This window comes from Cinclus cinclus, chromosome 1, assembly GCF_963662255.1.
Source record: "Cinclus cinclus chromosome 1, bCinCin1.1, whole genome shotgun sequence".
Classification (NCBI taxonomy): domain Eukaryota; kingdom Metazoa; phylum Chordata; class Aves; order Passeriformes; family Cinclidae; genus Cinclus; species Cinclus cinclus.
In genome coordinates this window covers 125,521,403-125,540,037 of record NC_085046.1, presented here as the reverse complement: position 1 = coordinate 125,540,037, position 18,635 = coordinate 125,521,403, and the positions used below count along the sequence as shown (strand labels likewise).

Here is an 18,635-nt window from a genome sequence, read left to right as displayed (position 1 = left end):
AAATGTTATTAAAACATCAGAAATCAAAGAGAATAATACCAGTGAATGTTTCATTTATTTATTTTTCAGTCATTAGTAGAATAATTACTTATTCATAGAATTTAAGCAGGCACATTTTAAATTGCATTACTCATTAATGAGTGCACCTGGTCCAGGTATTTCTTGTAAAGCTAAAGTTAGAAAGTATCACTGGAGCAGCAAACACACATTTATAAATCCCCTGATGCTGTGAACCAGTAATGGAGGAGATATTTCATGAAGAACCAAGGCACTCAGACGTAAAAGTGTACACCAACAAGAGAGAAAAACCACTTCCTTACTCATATGATACCACAAAAGTCAAGCTAGGATTAAGACAAAAAAAAAAAAAAGTACCAAGACAGTATGATCCAATTACCTGTGGTATCATTTCATAACATATGGAAAATCCCATCACAGTAAACAGTTAACTTTTTTTCTTCCACTTTAATTCATTAATGTAAAATGGTCAATTAATGCTGAAGGTTGGAGAAGTGAACAGTGATTTCAGGAGGCTGTAGAGGTCAGGATCGCTGTACTGTAGCTGTCCTGATCTTCTCAGTGTGAGGTATGGGAAGGAAAGATTCTAGGGAAACTCTGCCCATGGTAGAGCACGCAGGGTGACAAAGCAACCCTGTGTGAGCACGTTTCAGGAAAAGACAGTTGTTCCACTTTGTTGGGGAGCATAGGAAATCACCCACACTTCCAGTCCTGCCTCCAGGCCCTCTTCTTCCACCAAATAAACAAGGCTGGGGTGGGGGGAAGGGAGCTACCACGCTGAGGAAAATCAGCAAGTATAGGGCCAGAAGCAAGTTTCTTGATGTAAAAATAAGAAGAATAAAAAAGTAAAAAATGTCTGTTCTTATGTCAGATGCAAGTAAGTTACTTAATCAATTTCTTTCCATTACGACTTTAAAATCCAGAATTTTTACTCAAGACAATTCTGATTGAAAAGTCCATTTCACTCTTTATAGACAATAAAAATGGTGATGATTTTGTAACAGCCAATTGAACACATCTAATTAACTGGGTTAAAAAAAAAAAAAAACCAAAATTGTATTACTTCCAGAGAGAAACAGTAACTCTAATATAATTTTTAAAATGAAGGGTTTCTCCCTTTTCCATCAGGAAACTTTCAGCTCTGTAATTTGATATGCTCAAACAGAAACCAGATCTAAAACAGATCTGGAGAAACATCTGTACAATTAAAAATGTGTTGGCCTCTCTTACACTAAGCAGGATAGTAGAGTCATTTCTACAACTCTTCTTGCCCTCTGCAAAACTAACAACAACAACCCAAAAATTCTAAGACTTGGCTCTCCCTATATGGATAGCTTTGATCATCAAAAGTTAAAATTACAGTAATATTTACACATAGGGCAATCGAGATCTTAAAGGTTTCTTTCCTCAAATGCCACAAACCTTATCACGAACCAAAAGCCACTTTAAGAAGCAACAGAAATAGTTATCAGTAAGAGATGTCTTCCACAAACACCAGTAGAGCCCTCTGAGAACCACTAAGACAAAACTAATTTGTTCTTCACAAAAAATATCAACTCTCCTCCTCCATTTCAGATGTTCACCTCCTCCTTACGATTTACTATTACAGGCCAATTCAGAATTTCTGCCGTTCCATTCTCTTTTCTGAACAAATATATGGTAACCAGAAATACACAGTGAAGCCAAATACAAATTTTGGTCTAGGTACAATGGATTAGGGATATAGATAAGGCATCGTGTAGGCCAAGGTATTGGCTTTAATTAATCAGCAATTAATTTGTGCATGGGGGAAGAGTGAGAAGAAAAAACAACCTTACTCCTGTGAACATTAGCTTCCAGTAAAAAGCTAAATTCATGGACATCGTACACACTTAATGAAAATATTTGCTGCTTTGATTCCTTTCAATAGAACACCAGTATTTAAAATACTTATAAAGCTGGCAAAATGGTACTTTAACAAGGCTTCAGCCACTTAGAAGAACTCTTTCACATATGCACTCTGTTACACTCACTCTTAAGGAACTAAATTGTTTGAATACAGGAACAAACTTTAAGAAAAGGAAAATACTGCCTAGCTGTACTATTGTTTTCATTATTTCACATTACACATCTTTCTAGCTGGCAAGGACTTTTAAAAGGGTATATATAGCTGTAAATGAACACATTGTAACAGTTAAGCAGGCAGTAAGTCCCATTTAAAATTAGTACAAGTTGCAAAAACATTAAAGAGATTTTTTTCAATGTCAAATAAAAGCCTTGACATGCTTCAGTTAATTGAAATTAAGTAAATTAATTGAACAAGAACTATGAAGTAATGAAGCACCATTAAACAGCATGTGGGTTTTTTGTCATTCTTACACATAGACTGAAATAAATGGTTCAGTGGCAAAGCCCAGTAAATAGTGCTTCAATGTGTGACTCCTGCTAGATATATGAGAGAAAAGCAAAGTCCAAATTATGCGAACAGCTCTAACCTTTGATTTCTAATCTGGATGCCTTACCCTGAAAGTTGTAGCTTCTTTCAATTGAACTTAATAGAGCTATTAATATGACATTGAAATGTTACTCTTTTCTTTTTTTTTTTATTTTCACAGACTAAACCAAGTTCCACATCTTTTGGTATTCTGCTTTTGCCCCAAGCAGCCAATTCCCATACATTTTTATCTGCATGAATTTAAACACTTCCTGTTTTTTAAACCCCTTACTTTTTTGTTGTTTTCACCTTTATTACCTTTAAATTTCAGTCCTATGTATATTTTTTTCTTTGCATTTTATACCTATATCACTTAAAATTTTTCTGGGAGATATTTTCATTATTCAACACGAAAGTACACATTAAGTCATATGTTACAAAATAAAAAATATTTAAGAATGGAACAAAGTAGCATGCATGCTTACCATCAGATTTTCTAACTGTCTTAAAGTTATGCATGAAGTCAAAGACCTTGAAACATTACAAATACTAACTTATGTGACAGTATGCTCAATGAAGGAAAAATTATTAACTTTCAGAATCCCTGTGGAAACAATTTAGTTCTATGAGTTCTATGCTCAAACAGAATGCAAAAGATGGTACAAAATGTATTGAGAATCATAAAACATAGCGTAAGTTTAATAATTAGCTAGCACATTTGTAAGATGCAGAGTAGTACTGAACAATCTCCTCACCTGTGAAGTAACATTTGTAAAAGTATTATAAATAGTAGCTTAATTAATTGTTTAATAGCTTAGAAAATATTAGAAATGGAAATCAGTTTTTCCCTGATCATTTAAAATAACGCTAAGAGCACTGATTTTACTTCTCACACAGTGGAAACACACAGTGACAGTACTTCTAGGATGGGATTATAGTAAAGACCATTGCTTGTTGAGCAACAGATTATTTTATGTGCTACCTACTGCTCAACTTGAGTCAGACAAATAATAATGTATCTTATTAAATATAAGATAGTTTATAACAATGCAAAGGTAGCAACTTGAAACTATTTAACAGAATAGTTATCTACTTGTCAAGATCATAGATTCCCTCAGATCCCTTTAGTACTTACTTACTAATAAGTTTCTCCAGTTCCTTAGGTATTGATGAGTTTAAAATACGTATGTTAAAAACATAACTATTCCATCAGGCACATAAATATCAGCTATACAGATCGATCTGAAAAACCTAAAAGGATAGTAAAATGTATTGTTCAAAACATTTGTAACTGTAGGACATATTCTATGCTAATAGTGCATACTGGAAACTTTTTTTTAAGACGTGCTCGAGTGCCTTAATCGTCTTGATAGCCCTTAATTAAGCTCACCCTTTCCAGCACATCCATGTATCCTTTGTACTGAGGAGCCCAGTACTGAGCACAGCACTCCAGGTGCAGCCTCATCACAAGTGCTGAATAAAAGGAAGAACCTCCCTCGACCTGATGGAGATTCTTTGTCTAATGCAGCCCGGGAGCCAGTCACCCTCTTTGCCCCCATGGCATATTGCTGCATCAAGTTCAACCTCATGTCTACCAGGACCCTCAGATATCTTCTGCCAGCAGAATGTTTTGCTTCTCCTGTTAAAACTCAAAAGTACTATCAAAACCATCTTCAACTGTCAATATCCCTCACTCCTTTATCTAAGAACAGTTTACAAGTATTCTCCCAAATAATGAGAAATACTTGAGGCTGAGAGGTCTGGAAAAGGACCCAAATGTATTAATTAGTACTTCAACAAAACAAATGAGAGGGAAGCTATGAGAATATCCTCATACTTTCTGTTTTCATTGACATAGTTTTGGGAGCGAATCTTCAGACCAGCCAGAACAGTCGGGGATATAGGAACATTTAATTTCTCATCTTTTTGCCAAGCCCACAGTACATCCTGATGGGCATAGATACAGTAGTGGCTTCCTCAGGATCTCCTTTCACAGAAGTAGAATTTCAGCTTCATCACACTCCTCCTCCCAGATTCATGAGGCCTTGACAAAAAGACAAGGCATTAGTTCTCCCTCACAGAAACCAATGGCTTCTCCAGAGATACTTCAATGTCCCTGATACTTGGTAAATATTTTGTTACTAAGTTCCAAGTTGCCAACCCTGCAACAGACCGACAGAGAAATGAATGGAAAAGCAAACTGTAACTCATCTTAAAACACAGGACGTTCTGAGATGGAAGAAACCCCAGAGGATCAGCCCATCCAACTCCCGACTCTACCAGAGCAACATAAAAGTTAAACAATGAATCTAAGAGCACAGTCTGAATGCTTTCTGAACAGGGTGGATTGGTCCGTTCCTGGGGCTATGATATTATTGGTGTTCGCAAGGCTTGGTGGAATGAGTCCCATGGCTGGAGCACTGGGACGGAGGGCTACAGGCTGTTTAGGAGCAATAGGCAGAGCAGGTAAGGTGGAGGAATTGCTCTGTGTGTAAGGGAGGGTTTGATCACACAGCCACTGAGAGAGGATTAGGGCAATGGAAAAAAAGCAGTTGTGGCAGTGGGTGTCTACAACTGATACTCCAGTCAGGACATAATCATTGATGAATTGTTCTCTAGGCAGCTTAGGGGAAACCCCTGAATTAGTAGCCCTTGCCCTTATAAAAGACTTCAATTACTATCAACAAGGAGCACCATTCTACTATGATATGGAAATCTTGGAAGATTCTTGAAGGCTGTAGGAGATAGTTTCTTGTTACAGGTACTCAGTGAGCCAACTAGAAAAGACGCCCTCCCAGACTTGCTGTTTGTGAATAGCTTGTCTTGGCAGCTGTGATTATGAAATGATCCTGTTTAATTTTATATCTTTCTAGGATAAGGCCACTGACCTTGTGGATGAAAGGAAGGTGGTGGATATAGCTCTGGATTTTAGCAAGGCTTTTGATACTGTTCCTCACAACATCCTTCCAGTCAAGTTGCCCAGCTGGGGGATGAGCAGGTTCATGGTATGCTCAGTGAAGTACTGACTAAAGGGCAGAACTCAAAGAGCTGTACCAAACAGGACTACATCTGACTGGTGACCTGTCCCAGTGGTGTTCCTCAAGGCTCAATTCCAGGGCCACTCCTGTTCAATATTTATATCAATGATCTGGATACCAGAGTTGAATGCACCAGTAGCAAGTCTGCTGATTGGAAACTAATCTCCTCTCCAGGTTATTTAGTGACAGGACATGTAGGAATGGTTCAACATTGAGTCAGCAAAAGCTCAGACCTGACATCAGAAAGTATTTCTTCACTGAGAAGGCAGTCAAACAATGCAACAGGTTTCTTAGAGAGGTGGTCTATGCCCCAGGTCTGTCAGCATTTGAGAGACATTCAGACAATGCCCTTAACAACATAGTTTACCTTGCTGTCAGCCCTGAACTGCTCAAGCAGGTAGACTAGATGATCATTGTAGGTCCCTGCCAATTGAAATAATGTATTTTAGACAGCTTGGCACCATGACCACTTCCCTGGGGAGTTTATTCCAGTGGTTGACCCCGCTTTTGAGATCCTTTCCAACATACACCATTCCATGATTCAGCAGAGATCTTATTAAGCAACCAAACCAAAACAGTTGTAAGCAATTCCCTCACCTCCTATCACCGGTCACCAGAAGATGAGCACCTCCTTATCTGTTCCCCCTCATAAGGAAGTTGTAGACAGCAATGATGTCACTTCTACATTTCATCTTCTCTAAGCTGAACAAACATAGTATCCTGAGCTGCTCCTCATAACTCATGCTCTCTACTTCTCCTTTGGACAACTTCTAAAATTACTGCCTTTATGTTTCTTAAGCCAAGCTATAGGCATTTTTCCACCTCTCCACTTCAGGAACCAAATCTTAATCTATTGATATGGAGAGCAAGCTATATACAAACAATATTTTCTGCATTTTTTTAGCACTGAACATTGCTACAACTGCTGCAGAATTGATCTGTACATTATCTCTAACATGCTACCAGCCTCATATAAGGGTCTAAGAAAAAAAATATAGTACCATTACAGAAGTTCACAGAAAACTGTATTTCCAAGTGTTTAGCAAGAGGTCGAGACAAATTACTATGAGTCTGATGCCTTAAGTTTTAGCTTTCATATTTTCCAGATTCTGTACTGCACTAGTATATAACTCTGAACTTCATATAAAGTGTTAGCAAGTTGTCTTCACAGTTTAGTTAGACAAAAAAATCCTTTTCCAGCCTGAGAACTAAGGACGCCATTGCAGCTTCAGGCCCAAAAAGTGTAAACAACAGTGAGTTGAGGAGAGCAATCTGGGAGGATGGGACTTCATGACCTGAAGGTGTAATTGGACAATTAACCCCAATAGGCAAATGGATCAAAACTTATAAAAGTGTAAAAACATGTGACCTATCATTCACTTGGTGTAGCCATGGCCGGGCTCTTGTACTGCCCAAGGTGTGTCTTTTGAAGGCCTTTTTAATAAACACTTTATTCCTTTAACACTATCTAGCCTCTGTTCTACACTCTAAAGGCAATAGTTCCACTGCACACACTGGCATCTTCTGTTCTGCCTTATACTTGGACCTTTTTAGCCTTGTTTTCCCAAGCAAACATCACATGCATGACTCATACTGACCACCTGCCTCTTCCCCCCTTTCCTTTCATCTCCATCCCTCCAAGTGAATCAATATGCCACCAGATTCACTTAGAATAAACTGAGAAGTAGTATCTTCTGAAACACTAAGTCCCCATGAGTTTCACAAAGTTCAATAGCATAGCAAGAGACACAATTTCATGTGCTTACTGAGCCAAGGGCTGCAGCGTGAGCTCAAGCTCTCTACACTGTCTGACTCAAAAGCTACACAAACACCACAGAAAGCTCTGAATCAGTCTGAGCTGCAGCACTGCATAGTGCCTTTTTTAATACAAGTAAGAAAGGCCTAGGACAGCACATGAAGCAAAGAATTGTAAGAAAAGTCTGTATGGAACCTTACAGTAAAATATTTACAGTATACATTGCTTGCAAATGTTAATTACAATGATACTTCTAGGTCGTACCACAATGTCAAATAATGAAAAATAACACAGTGCCTCATCCGTGTGTTACAGATAAAAACACGTACAGAGTGAAACACACAGAGTAAACAACTTCCAGGTTTCTTGAACAGAACAATGGTATAAATTATTGTTATAAATTATTGCTCATCAGACTTGCATCAAGAGCAATGTAAAGCAAAATATTAAGATCAATTGTTAAAATATGGGCAGATTTTAGTGTACCTACACTAGAAATAGTGTAACCCCCTAGTTACATACAGGCACTTCAAACTATATAGGTAACCTATTTTAACCACATGGAAAATGGAGAAGCATGAGCTTCCAAACAGGCAGAGAACCTGAGCACATACCAAGAGTGCCCAGATAGCTTATAAAATCCACTCACAGGAATTTGTGCCTGTCAGCACCACCTTATTAGTTGTAATAGCTTTGACTGGTGTAAACACATCTCTACTGCAGCCACAGCAAAATTAGCAAACATGGAACAACTTTAAAAACATTTAACCGAGAGTGCTGCTGTTACTGTTACATCCCCCCCACTATTTTTTAATGGGATTTGAAAAAAGGTGACTAAGGAACACCAATAATGGGGAAATACATTATTAGTGCTCCACAAAAATAGTTTCCCAGCCTCCCCATTGTTTTGGTAAGTCATAAAAAAACACCAATTCAAAGAGGGGAAAAGAAGCCTACTTAGTGTTATGAGAAAGTGGTAGAAAGGGTTTTGCACAATTTTTGTCAGTAAGACATTTGATGTGATCCACCTCTCACCAGTAACTTTATCTCAAAAAATAGCTCAAAGAGGTATAAGTAGAATTCACTGCATGTTCTCACTCTCTTTTCTCTGAATATTTGATTTTTTTAAAAGTGCTATGCAAGGCTCTTTCCAGCTGTCAATCTCAGCAGTGTTAAAACACTAAAACATGTCTGTCCTACTTCCAGTCACAGACTGCACTAATCTTACCTCCAATCTTACCTATTGCTACCTGAGATCCAAATATTGTCACTTACTTTTTCAAAAATAGCCCTTCAGTGCTAGAGAATTCAACCTGATCCTTACCAAAGGTCTAAGTTGATGAGTAATTCTCACTTCTTAAAACAAAGAGTTGCCTCTTTCTGCTAATTATTTTACAATCGAATTTTAGTCTGAGTTAATCTGATTCCAAAATTTAACTACAAGAAAAAATCACAAGTTGAAAACATGACAATTAATAAAACACAAGTCTTACCAGAACAGCCCAAAGTTTGACTTCTCAAGGGCCAATACTGAACCACAATAATACTTTGCATATTAACATGTTACAAAAGCAACAGTCAAAGAAAACACACTTTCACAAAGGTCAGTATCCTTTCTAGTGAAAGGTGAAAGACTAAGTTACAAAACTTAAAATAAAGAGCTTATTCTTCAGAGCAACACTCCCTTGAAACCAGGTGCTACAAAAAGTGCACAAAAAGACCAGCTTCCCACTGAAGGATGTCAAAGTTATTCCCTAATTCAGGCTGATTTTCGAGGGACTTTTGAGGGTAGATATTAGAGGAAAGACAAGCAAGAGAAAAGCATCTCTAGCATCCTTTACCCACTCACTTCCATGATATGGTCAACACACAGGCCTTCATCCTGAAGAGTACTAAAAACCCTTAGTCATTCTCTAGTCTTCTTCCATATGAATCCCTCCTCCTCTTGCTGGCCTTTTTTTGTGCCTTCTCCAGTTGTACTATATACAGCTTTCAAGATAGGGCAGAACATGGAAAAGTTGAAAAAATACATAAAGCATTCATTCAAGCTAGGAATGCACTGTGCACATAAACAGTGGCACGATGACATTGTCTGTTTTCTTCTTTAGTCTATTCCTACATCTTCTATATCCACCTCTAAAAACACCAGTTTTCAAGCTGTGGAATGTCCCTGAACATCTGGAAAAATGTTCCTAGATCCCCTCTGTTATCAGGGAGGGATTGAAACACAAAATGTTCAAATATCCAGAAAATAAGCACAAAGTATATATCTCTGCTAATAAAGATTTATTTAATCAATTTTGATTTCTTATGGCCTTTCAAGCTTTGAAGCAACCAGCATGATAGATTTATACAAAAGAGATAAGAACAGCAACCAATTTTGAAAGTAGGCTGTTCCTGACAGTTATATTCAAAAAACATCAAACCAAAACACAAACTATAGCCAAAAAAGGGCTACATTGGGCAGTCTTGATTAACTTGCTCCTATAAAGCATTTCAAAATGTATTTAGTTTATGCACCCAAGTATGATCTGTATGATCTTTTTTATTAAAATCCCTATTTCTTAGCAATGGATTTTCTCCATGCCCGTATAACAATTTATTCCTTATTTGGAATCATACATCAGTCAATTTCAACTGAATTGTGTAAGAATTACTTCTTGATAGACTACCCTCCTCAACTTTTCAAAGTGTGCTCTAACATCTCTTTGTTTAGCTGTATGACAGGATTAAAAGCATAATGTGAGAGCTATATTTATATTTAATATTTAGGTTCTCTGGCTCTCTGCTTGAGGCCCCTCTTCACTTTTTTAATGCAAAAAATTAACAACATTTTTCATTTTATTTGCACAGAAGCTGTATTACTCTGATGGTTTCCTCCTCAATCAGTTATATTTTCCTGATCAGAAACTGAATACAAACAACTAAAAAACCCAGCAGTTCATTTGTAAAAGATTTGGGAGATTCCCAAAACCATTTACCATAGAATAGTAACAAATATGCTTATGCAAGTAATACAAAAATAGCATATAAGCTCATATATATTGTGAATACATTCCAACATTTAGTTTTTTACTCCATTCCTGATAGGACATTTCCATAAAGCAAGTCTTAAGTATATTTGGTTCTTGTTACTTCATTGCGCCTCATTTCAAGAAGTAGTTGCAGCTACTCTTTCCAACATACATTAGGTCACCTGTGTTAACACAAAAAATGTACCTATCACCAAATATTACACTACCCATTGTTATTTCCATCTGAAGGTTCAACTTTCATTACTCAGGAAATAATTTCACTACCTAAAGATTTTGTCAGTTCATTAGCAGAAGACTTTTTATCATGTTATGAACTAAGATTCCAAATAGTTTTCTTTCCCATAGCTATTCCCTTAACAATGCAGTTTAATTCACTATGCCACAACAACATTTTACCAGCAATCTCTTCCAAGACTTTCAGCTAGGGATTTATTTTATTTTGGATTAACACACAGATATCAGTCTTCCACCAGATTTTCAATACTAACTGAAATTTTCCTGTCCTTGTAACTTGCATCTTGAAGTCAAAATACATCCCTTTTTTTCTTTCTTTTTTTTTAAGCCCAAAATCTTTTCAGCTACTAAGTAAGAAAAGTGACCATTTTTTAAGAAGATAACACTGTACAAAGATAGCTGGAAGTGGAAAATAAATTGTTCCAAGAATGTAGGAAGAAAGGGAAGTGAAATTTTAGAATAAGCAGCTTCCACACTTCTAACCTGAGGGAAAAAGGGAAGCTTGCCAATCCTATTACACTTCATCTTCTATTGAGCTTTCCTCTTGTATTTTGCTTTCTGTTATGTTTACAAATATAATTTTATGTCATCATAGATGTTAGGAAATTCAAGAGAGGATTGTGTATGTAATTTTGGTACACCAGTTCATTAAAAAAAAGTCAGCTTTCAAGACTAAGGTATCATGATCTGTTCAGCAGTTTAACTTCATCCTTACAAACAACAAACAAAAAAAGTCTTTCTGAATTTTTCAAGAACTACAACAGCACTCTATTTCAAAACTGGACACATATTATTTTTTCAGTTCTAATGCCAAAGTACATTGTGCAATTTTACAGATTATCAACTATATCTTACCTGTTTACTTTAGCCCATTCTAAAACTACAACTCATCGATTTTGAATTATACTAAGAAATTGCTAGCTACCTTGAAATGCATATACAATCCAAAGTTATCTTGTATTTTCACCCACCTGCACGAGGAACAGAGAAGTTTTTAGTTTCTCCTTTTTCAAAGGATTCTTCTGCTAATCTCCTGCTCCTTTTAGAGCTTATAGCAAAAGATCTGGGTTAAAAACCCCAGTAATGAGAAATGTGTGCAGAGTATGCTGTTTACTGCTATCCATGCTCACAGAAGCACAGAGGAGAGCTCTCCTCTGCCCACTTCAGGCTGCAAGGTGAAGATACTTAAATGCATAAACCAGAACTATTTTGCTGCTTATCTTTAGAATCTGAACTTCCTCTTCTCATCAGTTTTTAAATTGCTTTCTTCTATCTTCAAGAAAATTTTCTGTAAAATAAGCCTAAAATCCTAATAGACTCAAGGTAGACAGGAGTAATTCTATGCTGTTTGAACTACTTGAGTGGTCATTTGCATTTGCATTCTCAATGCCACTTACACATAAGACAAATCCAGAGATTGTCCTACCGTGTAACAGATAATTTTATTGGAAAAAAAGTCTTCAGGTTTTGAACTGGTTACATTTAAGCATGATAGGTGCTACTCACTTAAAGCAGAACATAAGCATATCTAGCATACTACAATGGAAAGTGGTGATTAATAAAAACCAAGGAATATAATATGCTTTGTTAAACACATGCTTCACTCCAATTTTATTCATGACTTTATTTTAGTCAAAAGCCATTATAAAGTAACACAAGCAGCTCAGCAAATTTCAGTTCACTTCAAAATCAGTAGAATTCATATGTTAAATCCAAAGCCATACTTTCATTTAACAGGACTTTAAAAGCTGTTTTTTTAACATTACTGAATTATCAAATTTTACATTAGATTAACAATTTACACAATCATCAACACTAACTGAGAGGGAATTAAAATACAATTGTTTCTTTGCCATACATAGGCTGCTATAGAATTATAGTAGTACAGTCAGGTAGACCTGCAATGATTAATTGCTTCTTACTATATGTGCAATAATTAGTAAGACCCATACGTAACAGAAACGAAAGGTTTTCCTGGCATACTTTCCCTGCAATGCTAAGAAATTTAAAAAAAAAAAAAAAGCCCCACCAAACCTAGCACTCTCCCCTGTAAACAATTCTCACATCCTATAACCACTCTGACAGCTGATCACTTCCCTGGGATCTCCAATGTTTTTCTGTAAAGCAACACTACACTTGCAAAACAGCTAAACTTAAATACACTTCAGATTAAACTAGCAGGTCCTCAAACACAGTAAATACATATCCCAAACAGCAGTAATTAGAGCTTTTCACTTACAAAATGCAATTAAAAACAAAACATCCCTCTTATTCTGTCTTAAAAGTATCATAGCAAATTCCAGCAAAAACTATGCCACATCAGTGCTCTACAGGGGAGAGAAGCAGGGCAGGGAAAGAGCACGCATCACTCTAAGACTTGTTACAAATCTTTGGAATGCCTCTTCTGGATACTCCCAACTCCTGCTGATAAGAAGAGCGGGGTTCTCTTTCCAGCTTTATTATTTTTCTTCAAGAAAACAGAGGTGAGACCTCCAGTATTTCCCTACCTATGAACTCTTTATTACATAACCACAGGAGAACTCCAGCACACTACAGTAAATCTGAATGAACGCTGACACAGAGAGTGGCCTACTGATGCAAAGGAAACAAACTTTGAAAGAAGAACCTGGATGTAACCAGCCCCTACTGCCTGCACTGGGACAAAGACCTAAGAATACAGAAGAGTGTCACTATGCATTGCATAACTCAGAATTCAAAGGAAGAGTTCAGCAGTTCTGGTTTATAAGTTTCACAAGGACAGGAAAAATAACAGGATTTTTGCTAATATCACACTACCATACAAACTGGGGAATCCTGCCCCAGTTTCCATACTTTATTACAAGCATACTGGAGCAACTCTTCTGATTTTGAGTCACTACACAACTGATTTTCTGGCAGAGCCAGAAGGGCTTTCTCTTCTTCTTCTTTTTCTTTTTTTAATTGGGGTGATTGTTACACTGTGCAGAAACAGCTGAGTGCAGTACAAGACTTGCTTAAAGGACAGAACATTTTTATCAGTAGCTTCAGTCTTTTTAACATAGCTAAAACTAACATACAAGAATCACTTGAAGACAGCTTGCAGCAAGCACTTACTTTTGTTTATCACTCCATCCATTACCTCACCTTGCCTTCACACTTTATTATCTCAATTCTAAAATGAACTTGGGAGTTTCTGTGGGGGATTTAAGTTGCAGGGGTTTTCTTTAAGCTAACAATGAGTATTTGCTTTAAGTACATAAAGAGAAGCCATTTCCAATTAACAGACATGGCTTAGGTCATGATGTTTCAATGATGGCACCTTGGTTTCCAATCTAATGTTTTAATGGCATAGGAAGAATGAAGAAACTGAATGCAATACGAACGCCCTGTTGTAGATCCTTACTTCTGATTCTTCCTGTCCAAAACCCAGACGAAATCTCTTTCCCCGCACACATTCTTTCATGAGAAACAACAGGGAAGTGGGTAGAAATTCCAACTTATCAAAATTTCTAACTCTATACTGAGAGAAAAAGGAAGATGAGCAGCAAAACTAGCAAACAGTTTTCCTTCTTCCAAGTGTTCCATAGACTCATGAAAAGGGGTTAGCTCTGAACTCCATCGGTATTCCTGGGATTTAAGAACTTGTAAGCAAGTGATTACTAAACTTTATTGAAAACCCTTTAACAAAAATGTACTGGCTGACTTACAGTGTTCTTTTCACTGATATTTAGCAATAAATGTAAACTATTTTACGAGCAAAAAATAATCCGTATACTTTTGGTAACAAAGTCTCCCGTAGCAAGAGAATAAATAAGTCCCAAAGCTCTCAAGCTTTCAAGTATAATTGTGTATTTAAGGGAATTATTCTACAGTATCACTGGGGAAAGTCTACAGATGGCACTAAACTGCTCAAGCTAGAAGCACTTACAGGACCAGACCTTTAAAATATAGCTCAAAATACACATTGAAGACGTGACAAAGGGATTCTAAATGCACAAGTTCACAAGCAGCATCAACCAAAAGTCTTTCTAGTTGCGCCGTTTGAAAGCATCTTTGTCATAAATCCAAGTAAATCGTGCTTTTGCAGCTGTAAATTTTTTCTCAAAAAGATGAAAAATCTTCAGCTTTTTTTCTCTATGTAAATTTCTTTAATCTTTATTAGTATTTAAATCGACCAGAAATAGCTATTCGGTTTATACCTTGACCAACAAGGACTCAGAGAAGGCAGCATAGAAAATGTTTTAAAAATATACAACAGTCCAAGGTAGCTAAGCAATATCACAGCCAACATCAGTGCCTTTGTTTCTGTATTGCAGAGATTAAACCAGTATACCAATTTTAAGAGTAGACTTCTTACTACGAAGATCATACTGCCTTTCACATATATGACCATATATAATCCAGCTACCTGCAGTCAGTGATTGCATCCCCTAGTAAACCAGTATTATTAAACGTGCATAACCTGAGTGTCTTTCAGTGCACAGCATTTTCTATATGTACATGTGCATTTTATGCACAGCTTCTCTGCGAAAATGAAACTAAAATATGAATACCTCTTTTTACACTTTCACCCAAATATCGAAGAGCTCCCATTAAAATGATTAGATGGTGTTAAGTCCTTTTCTCTCTATGATGTACAGTTTAAACATTTATAGATCTGGAAGCAGAGCTAGATCATCCTAGTTAAACTGGGATGAGAATTGGTATGGTTCCAAACATAAGACAACCACAAATAAAATCAAGTAAATGAACACACTGAGTTGTAACATTTCGCAACAACATAAGCAAAGATAAGCGACACAAACAGGTCTTTTGAGGTCTGCAGTTCACAGAGGCTGCTCAGCCATCACAGGACCCCGAGAGACGAGCAGAGACCAATAACCTGAGCGATGGCCGAGAGCACCCCGGCACCGTGTGGGGCGACAGCAGCGCACCGGGGAGGGGACACGGCTCCTCACCTCCTCCCTCCCCGGCACCACCAAAGGAAGGCGAACATTAACGTAACAATATCCTTCTCCTGTGCTTCCACCCCGCACAGGAGCAAGCCAGGGCCGGCCGTGGAGCTGCCTCTGACTCCTGGCCACTAAAGCCTCTCGCAATCCACTCAGCGTTGACACAGGTCACGACTCAGCCCTCAGTCACCCTCGCAAAGGCCATAGACAGGAATAAACAAGGTTATTTGCCTGACACCGGACACCGGCGACAAACCCCCTCCCTCTCCCCCCGCCCCATAGCGACACAGGCTCAGCACAGCCCCGACCCTCCCTCCCCTCGCCAGGTGCGGGCCCACAGGCCCTCAGTCCTGTCCAGACGCGAGCCACAGTGGGAGACGGCAGGGAAACAGCAATTCCCCGAGCACCGTGCGGGGCATCGGGAGGGGAGAAGCAACAGCCGCCGCCCCCCGCCAGCAGAGCCCGAGGGGTGCGACGAGTGGAAACGCCGGAAAGGAGAGACCGAGACCTCAGCACGGCTCCCTTCGCCATTTTAGCCCCCACGCCCATTCCCCTCCTCCCCGCCCCTCGGTGACAGGGGCAGATCGCACCCGTCCAGCGCCCACCCCCCTGGCTGCCCACGGCCGAGCGGCGGCGAGGAGCGAGGACGGCACCGTGGTTCTGCCGGGCCAGACCGCAATCCGAAGCGGCTGCGGCACAGCCTGATTTGTGCCCTTACCGTGGCTCGCAGCTTCACAGCTGCTGCCTCCTCCCTTCTCCTTCCTCCCACCTTTCTCTTCTTCTTCTTCTTCTTCTTCGCTTCCTCGCCGCCGCGGCAGCTCCTCACCCCTCCGCGCCGCGCTCCGCCGCCGCCGCCGCCGCGCAGAATGATGCCATCTCACAGCGGCATCGGCGGCTCCCGCACAACAGCCCTCCTCCTCCTCCTCCTCCCGCCCCTCCCGGCGCTGCTCCCGCCGCCGCTCCCGCTGCTCCCGCCGGCCGCCCCCGACGGCCGGGCCAGCCTCGTGCGCGCGCCCGGGGCACGGGCAGCAGGAACTTGTGGAGCTGGAGCTGGAGCCGCCCCGGCGGGAGGGCCCAGTCGCGACCGAGCAGTGCGCAGCGGCGGTGGGAGGGAAGAGGCGAGCCTGAACCGAGGCTCTTCAAAGGGGACAGGGCTTATTCCAAGCGCCTGCCTCGGGCTGAACCAAGTCGGGCGCCGCGGCGGGGAGAAGAGCCGAGAGCACGGAATCGGCCTCGGGGGAGGCGGGGTCGGGCTGTAGTCTCGGAGCACGGTCCGCGGGACAGAGCCTGCTGGGACAGGATAAGGAGGGCTGCTGCCAGTCGCTGTCCCCTGGCAAGGCTCCCCTGCGGCGCCGAGAGCCGGCGCACCCCGGTGCGGTGCGAGCGATAAAGGCGGGGGGTGTCTCCTCCTCCCGCCCTCCCTCCCGGGCCGTGCAGGCGGGGCGGGCTCCTGCGCCCCGCCGGGAGCCTCAGCAGCCGCCGTGACAGGAGCGCTGCCCGCGATCCCCCTGGCTGGTCCCCGTCCTCCACCGCCGAACCTCTTTTCCCTCCTGGAGTCACGCAGCGTTTCCCGCAGCCGGGCGGACGGATGCGGGCAGGGCAGAGGCAGAGGGAGCTCCGCAGAGCTGTCCCTCTGCAGGGCGAGACACCGCCCGCCCCGGCGGCACCCCCGACAGCCCCGGCACGGGCGCGGGGCCGGCTTTCCCCTGGCAGGAACCACGGGGCCTCCCCTGCGGATTTACAAACCGAAAGTAGTTATATGCACAAATATGTGGAGCTGAAGTTGTGCCTTATACTGAAGACTAGTGAAGCTTTGTCTCCGTGCCGTGCAGCATTACGCTGTGGAGGCAGTGATAGCATGAACTTTCGGGCGTAAACAAGGCCTTTGAGTGGTTGTCCCAGAAAAGTCCAGCACTACTGTTAATTGAAAGGAACAAAAGCTTACAGTATGAAACTCTGAAGCAACTTTCAGCAACGTCTGGTATTTCATTATTCTTAAAAATCAACATGGGGACCAGCAATCAGATTTGGGCATGTAAATTCCTTCAGGAAATACAAGGAATGCTCTCAAAAGTACTACTTTCCAACCTATCCATTCTCCCTAGATAATCTATAGGAAAACAAAGTTTCCAAACAGAGTTTGGAAAGGAAACAGTATTTACAGTTCGACTTTAAAAGTATCTTGGAGTATCCTAGAATAAAAAATATTGCTCTTCTCTTCACTGGTAATACTAGTACAAGTGACTGAAAACTGTAATGATTTGAGCTTCTGCGCACAACAAATACAACAGAATATGTGAGCTCTACACTCATGAAATCTGGCACGGGCACTAAGACTAGCTGTATGCAGTTAGCAACCTGGTTGCTATTTGCGAGTTAACCAAATTAATCCATCTGATTTACAGAATTCAGCATATAGTATTTTCTCTACAGTAATTAAAGATTACATTTAAAGAATACTAGGGTGTCTCTTTACTTCCGAGACTGTCCAAAATTAGGAATTGCTTAGTACAAGGAACCACTTTTACAGTATTTTTGTAGCACTTCCACAGTGTGATATTAAGATCAGTCTTGCTTTCCTGGCTGTTTGTTTCTCTGGTGTAAAGCAATCTGATTGAAATGGATGTAGCATTATATTCCGAGCTGCAAAGGGTGGGTGAAGGTGCAAATGACAACATTTTATCTCTAGTCTTTGCAGAAGATATAAATTTCTCTTGCATAAATCTTTGCTTGTTACTAATATCAGTAATCTGATACTGATGCTTCATGTAAAATATGAGCATTATTTCTCAGTATATGTGTAAAATTTCTAAGTGTTTCTTTCTTCCTTTCTGAAGCTGGAAAAGTGTGTAGTTACTTAATACTCTGTACACAAGTTATGGGTTTCTCTGGCCTGCCTCCTCCTATTTCAAAACAAATTTTGTCATACATTTGTGTCACTCCGGGGAACCATGACATTCCAGTATTCTTCCATCTTAAAAGACATTTGATACCCTAATGATTGCAAAATATCACAAGTTTGTTAGTGCCACAAGTTTGGTTTTGAATATCTTATAAAACCTCAAGACTTTTTAATATTTCTGACTACTTTTAGAGTAGTAGGTAATGGAAACATAGAATCATAGAATGGTTTAGATTGAAAAGGACCTTAAAGTTCATCCAGTTCCCCACTCACTCTGCCATGAGCAGGGACAATTTCCACTAGACCAG

The 18,635-nt window shown here is 40.1% G+C and overlaps 1 protein-coding gene across 4 annotated transcripts in view; it reads right to left on the bottom strand.

Annotated features, from left to right (window-relative positions):
- Window positions 1–16,564, bottom strand: part of WWP1 (WW domain containing E3 ubiquitin protein ligase 1) — a 67,292-nt gene extending 50,728 nt beyond the window's left edge. For 3 of the 4 annotated variants that reach the window (XM_062490026.1, XM_062490008.1, XM_062490016.1), the window contains exon 1: window positions 16,144–16,303. The gene's annotated coding sequence lies outside the window, so the exon portion shown is untranslated. Of the gene's footprint in view, window positions 1–16,143 lie in introns of all 4 variants that reach the window. The other variant, XM_062490035.1, reaches the window with a different exon arrangement.
- Window positions 16,565–18,635: the final 2,071 nt, after the last annotated feature.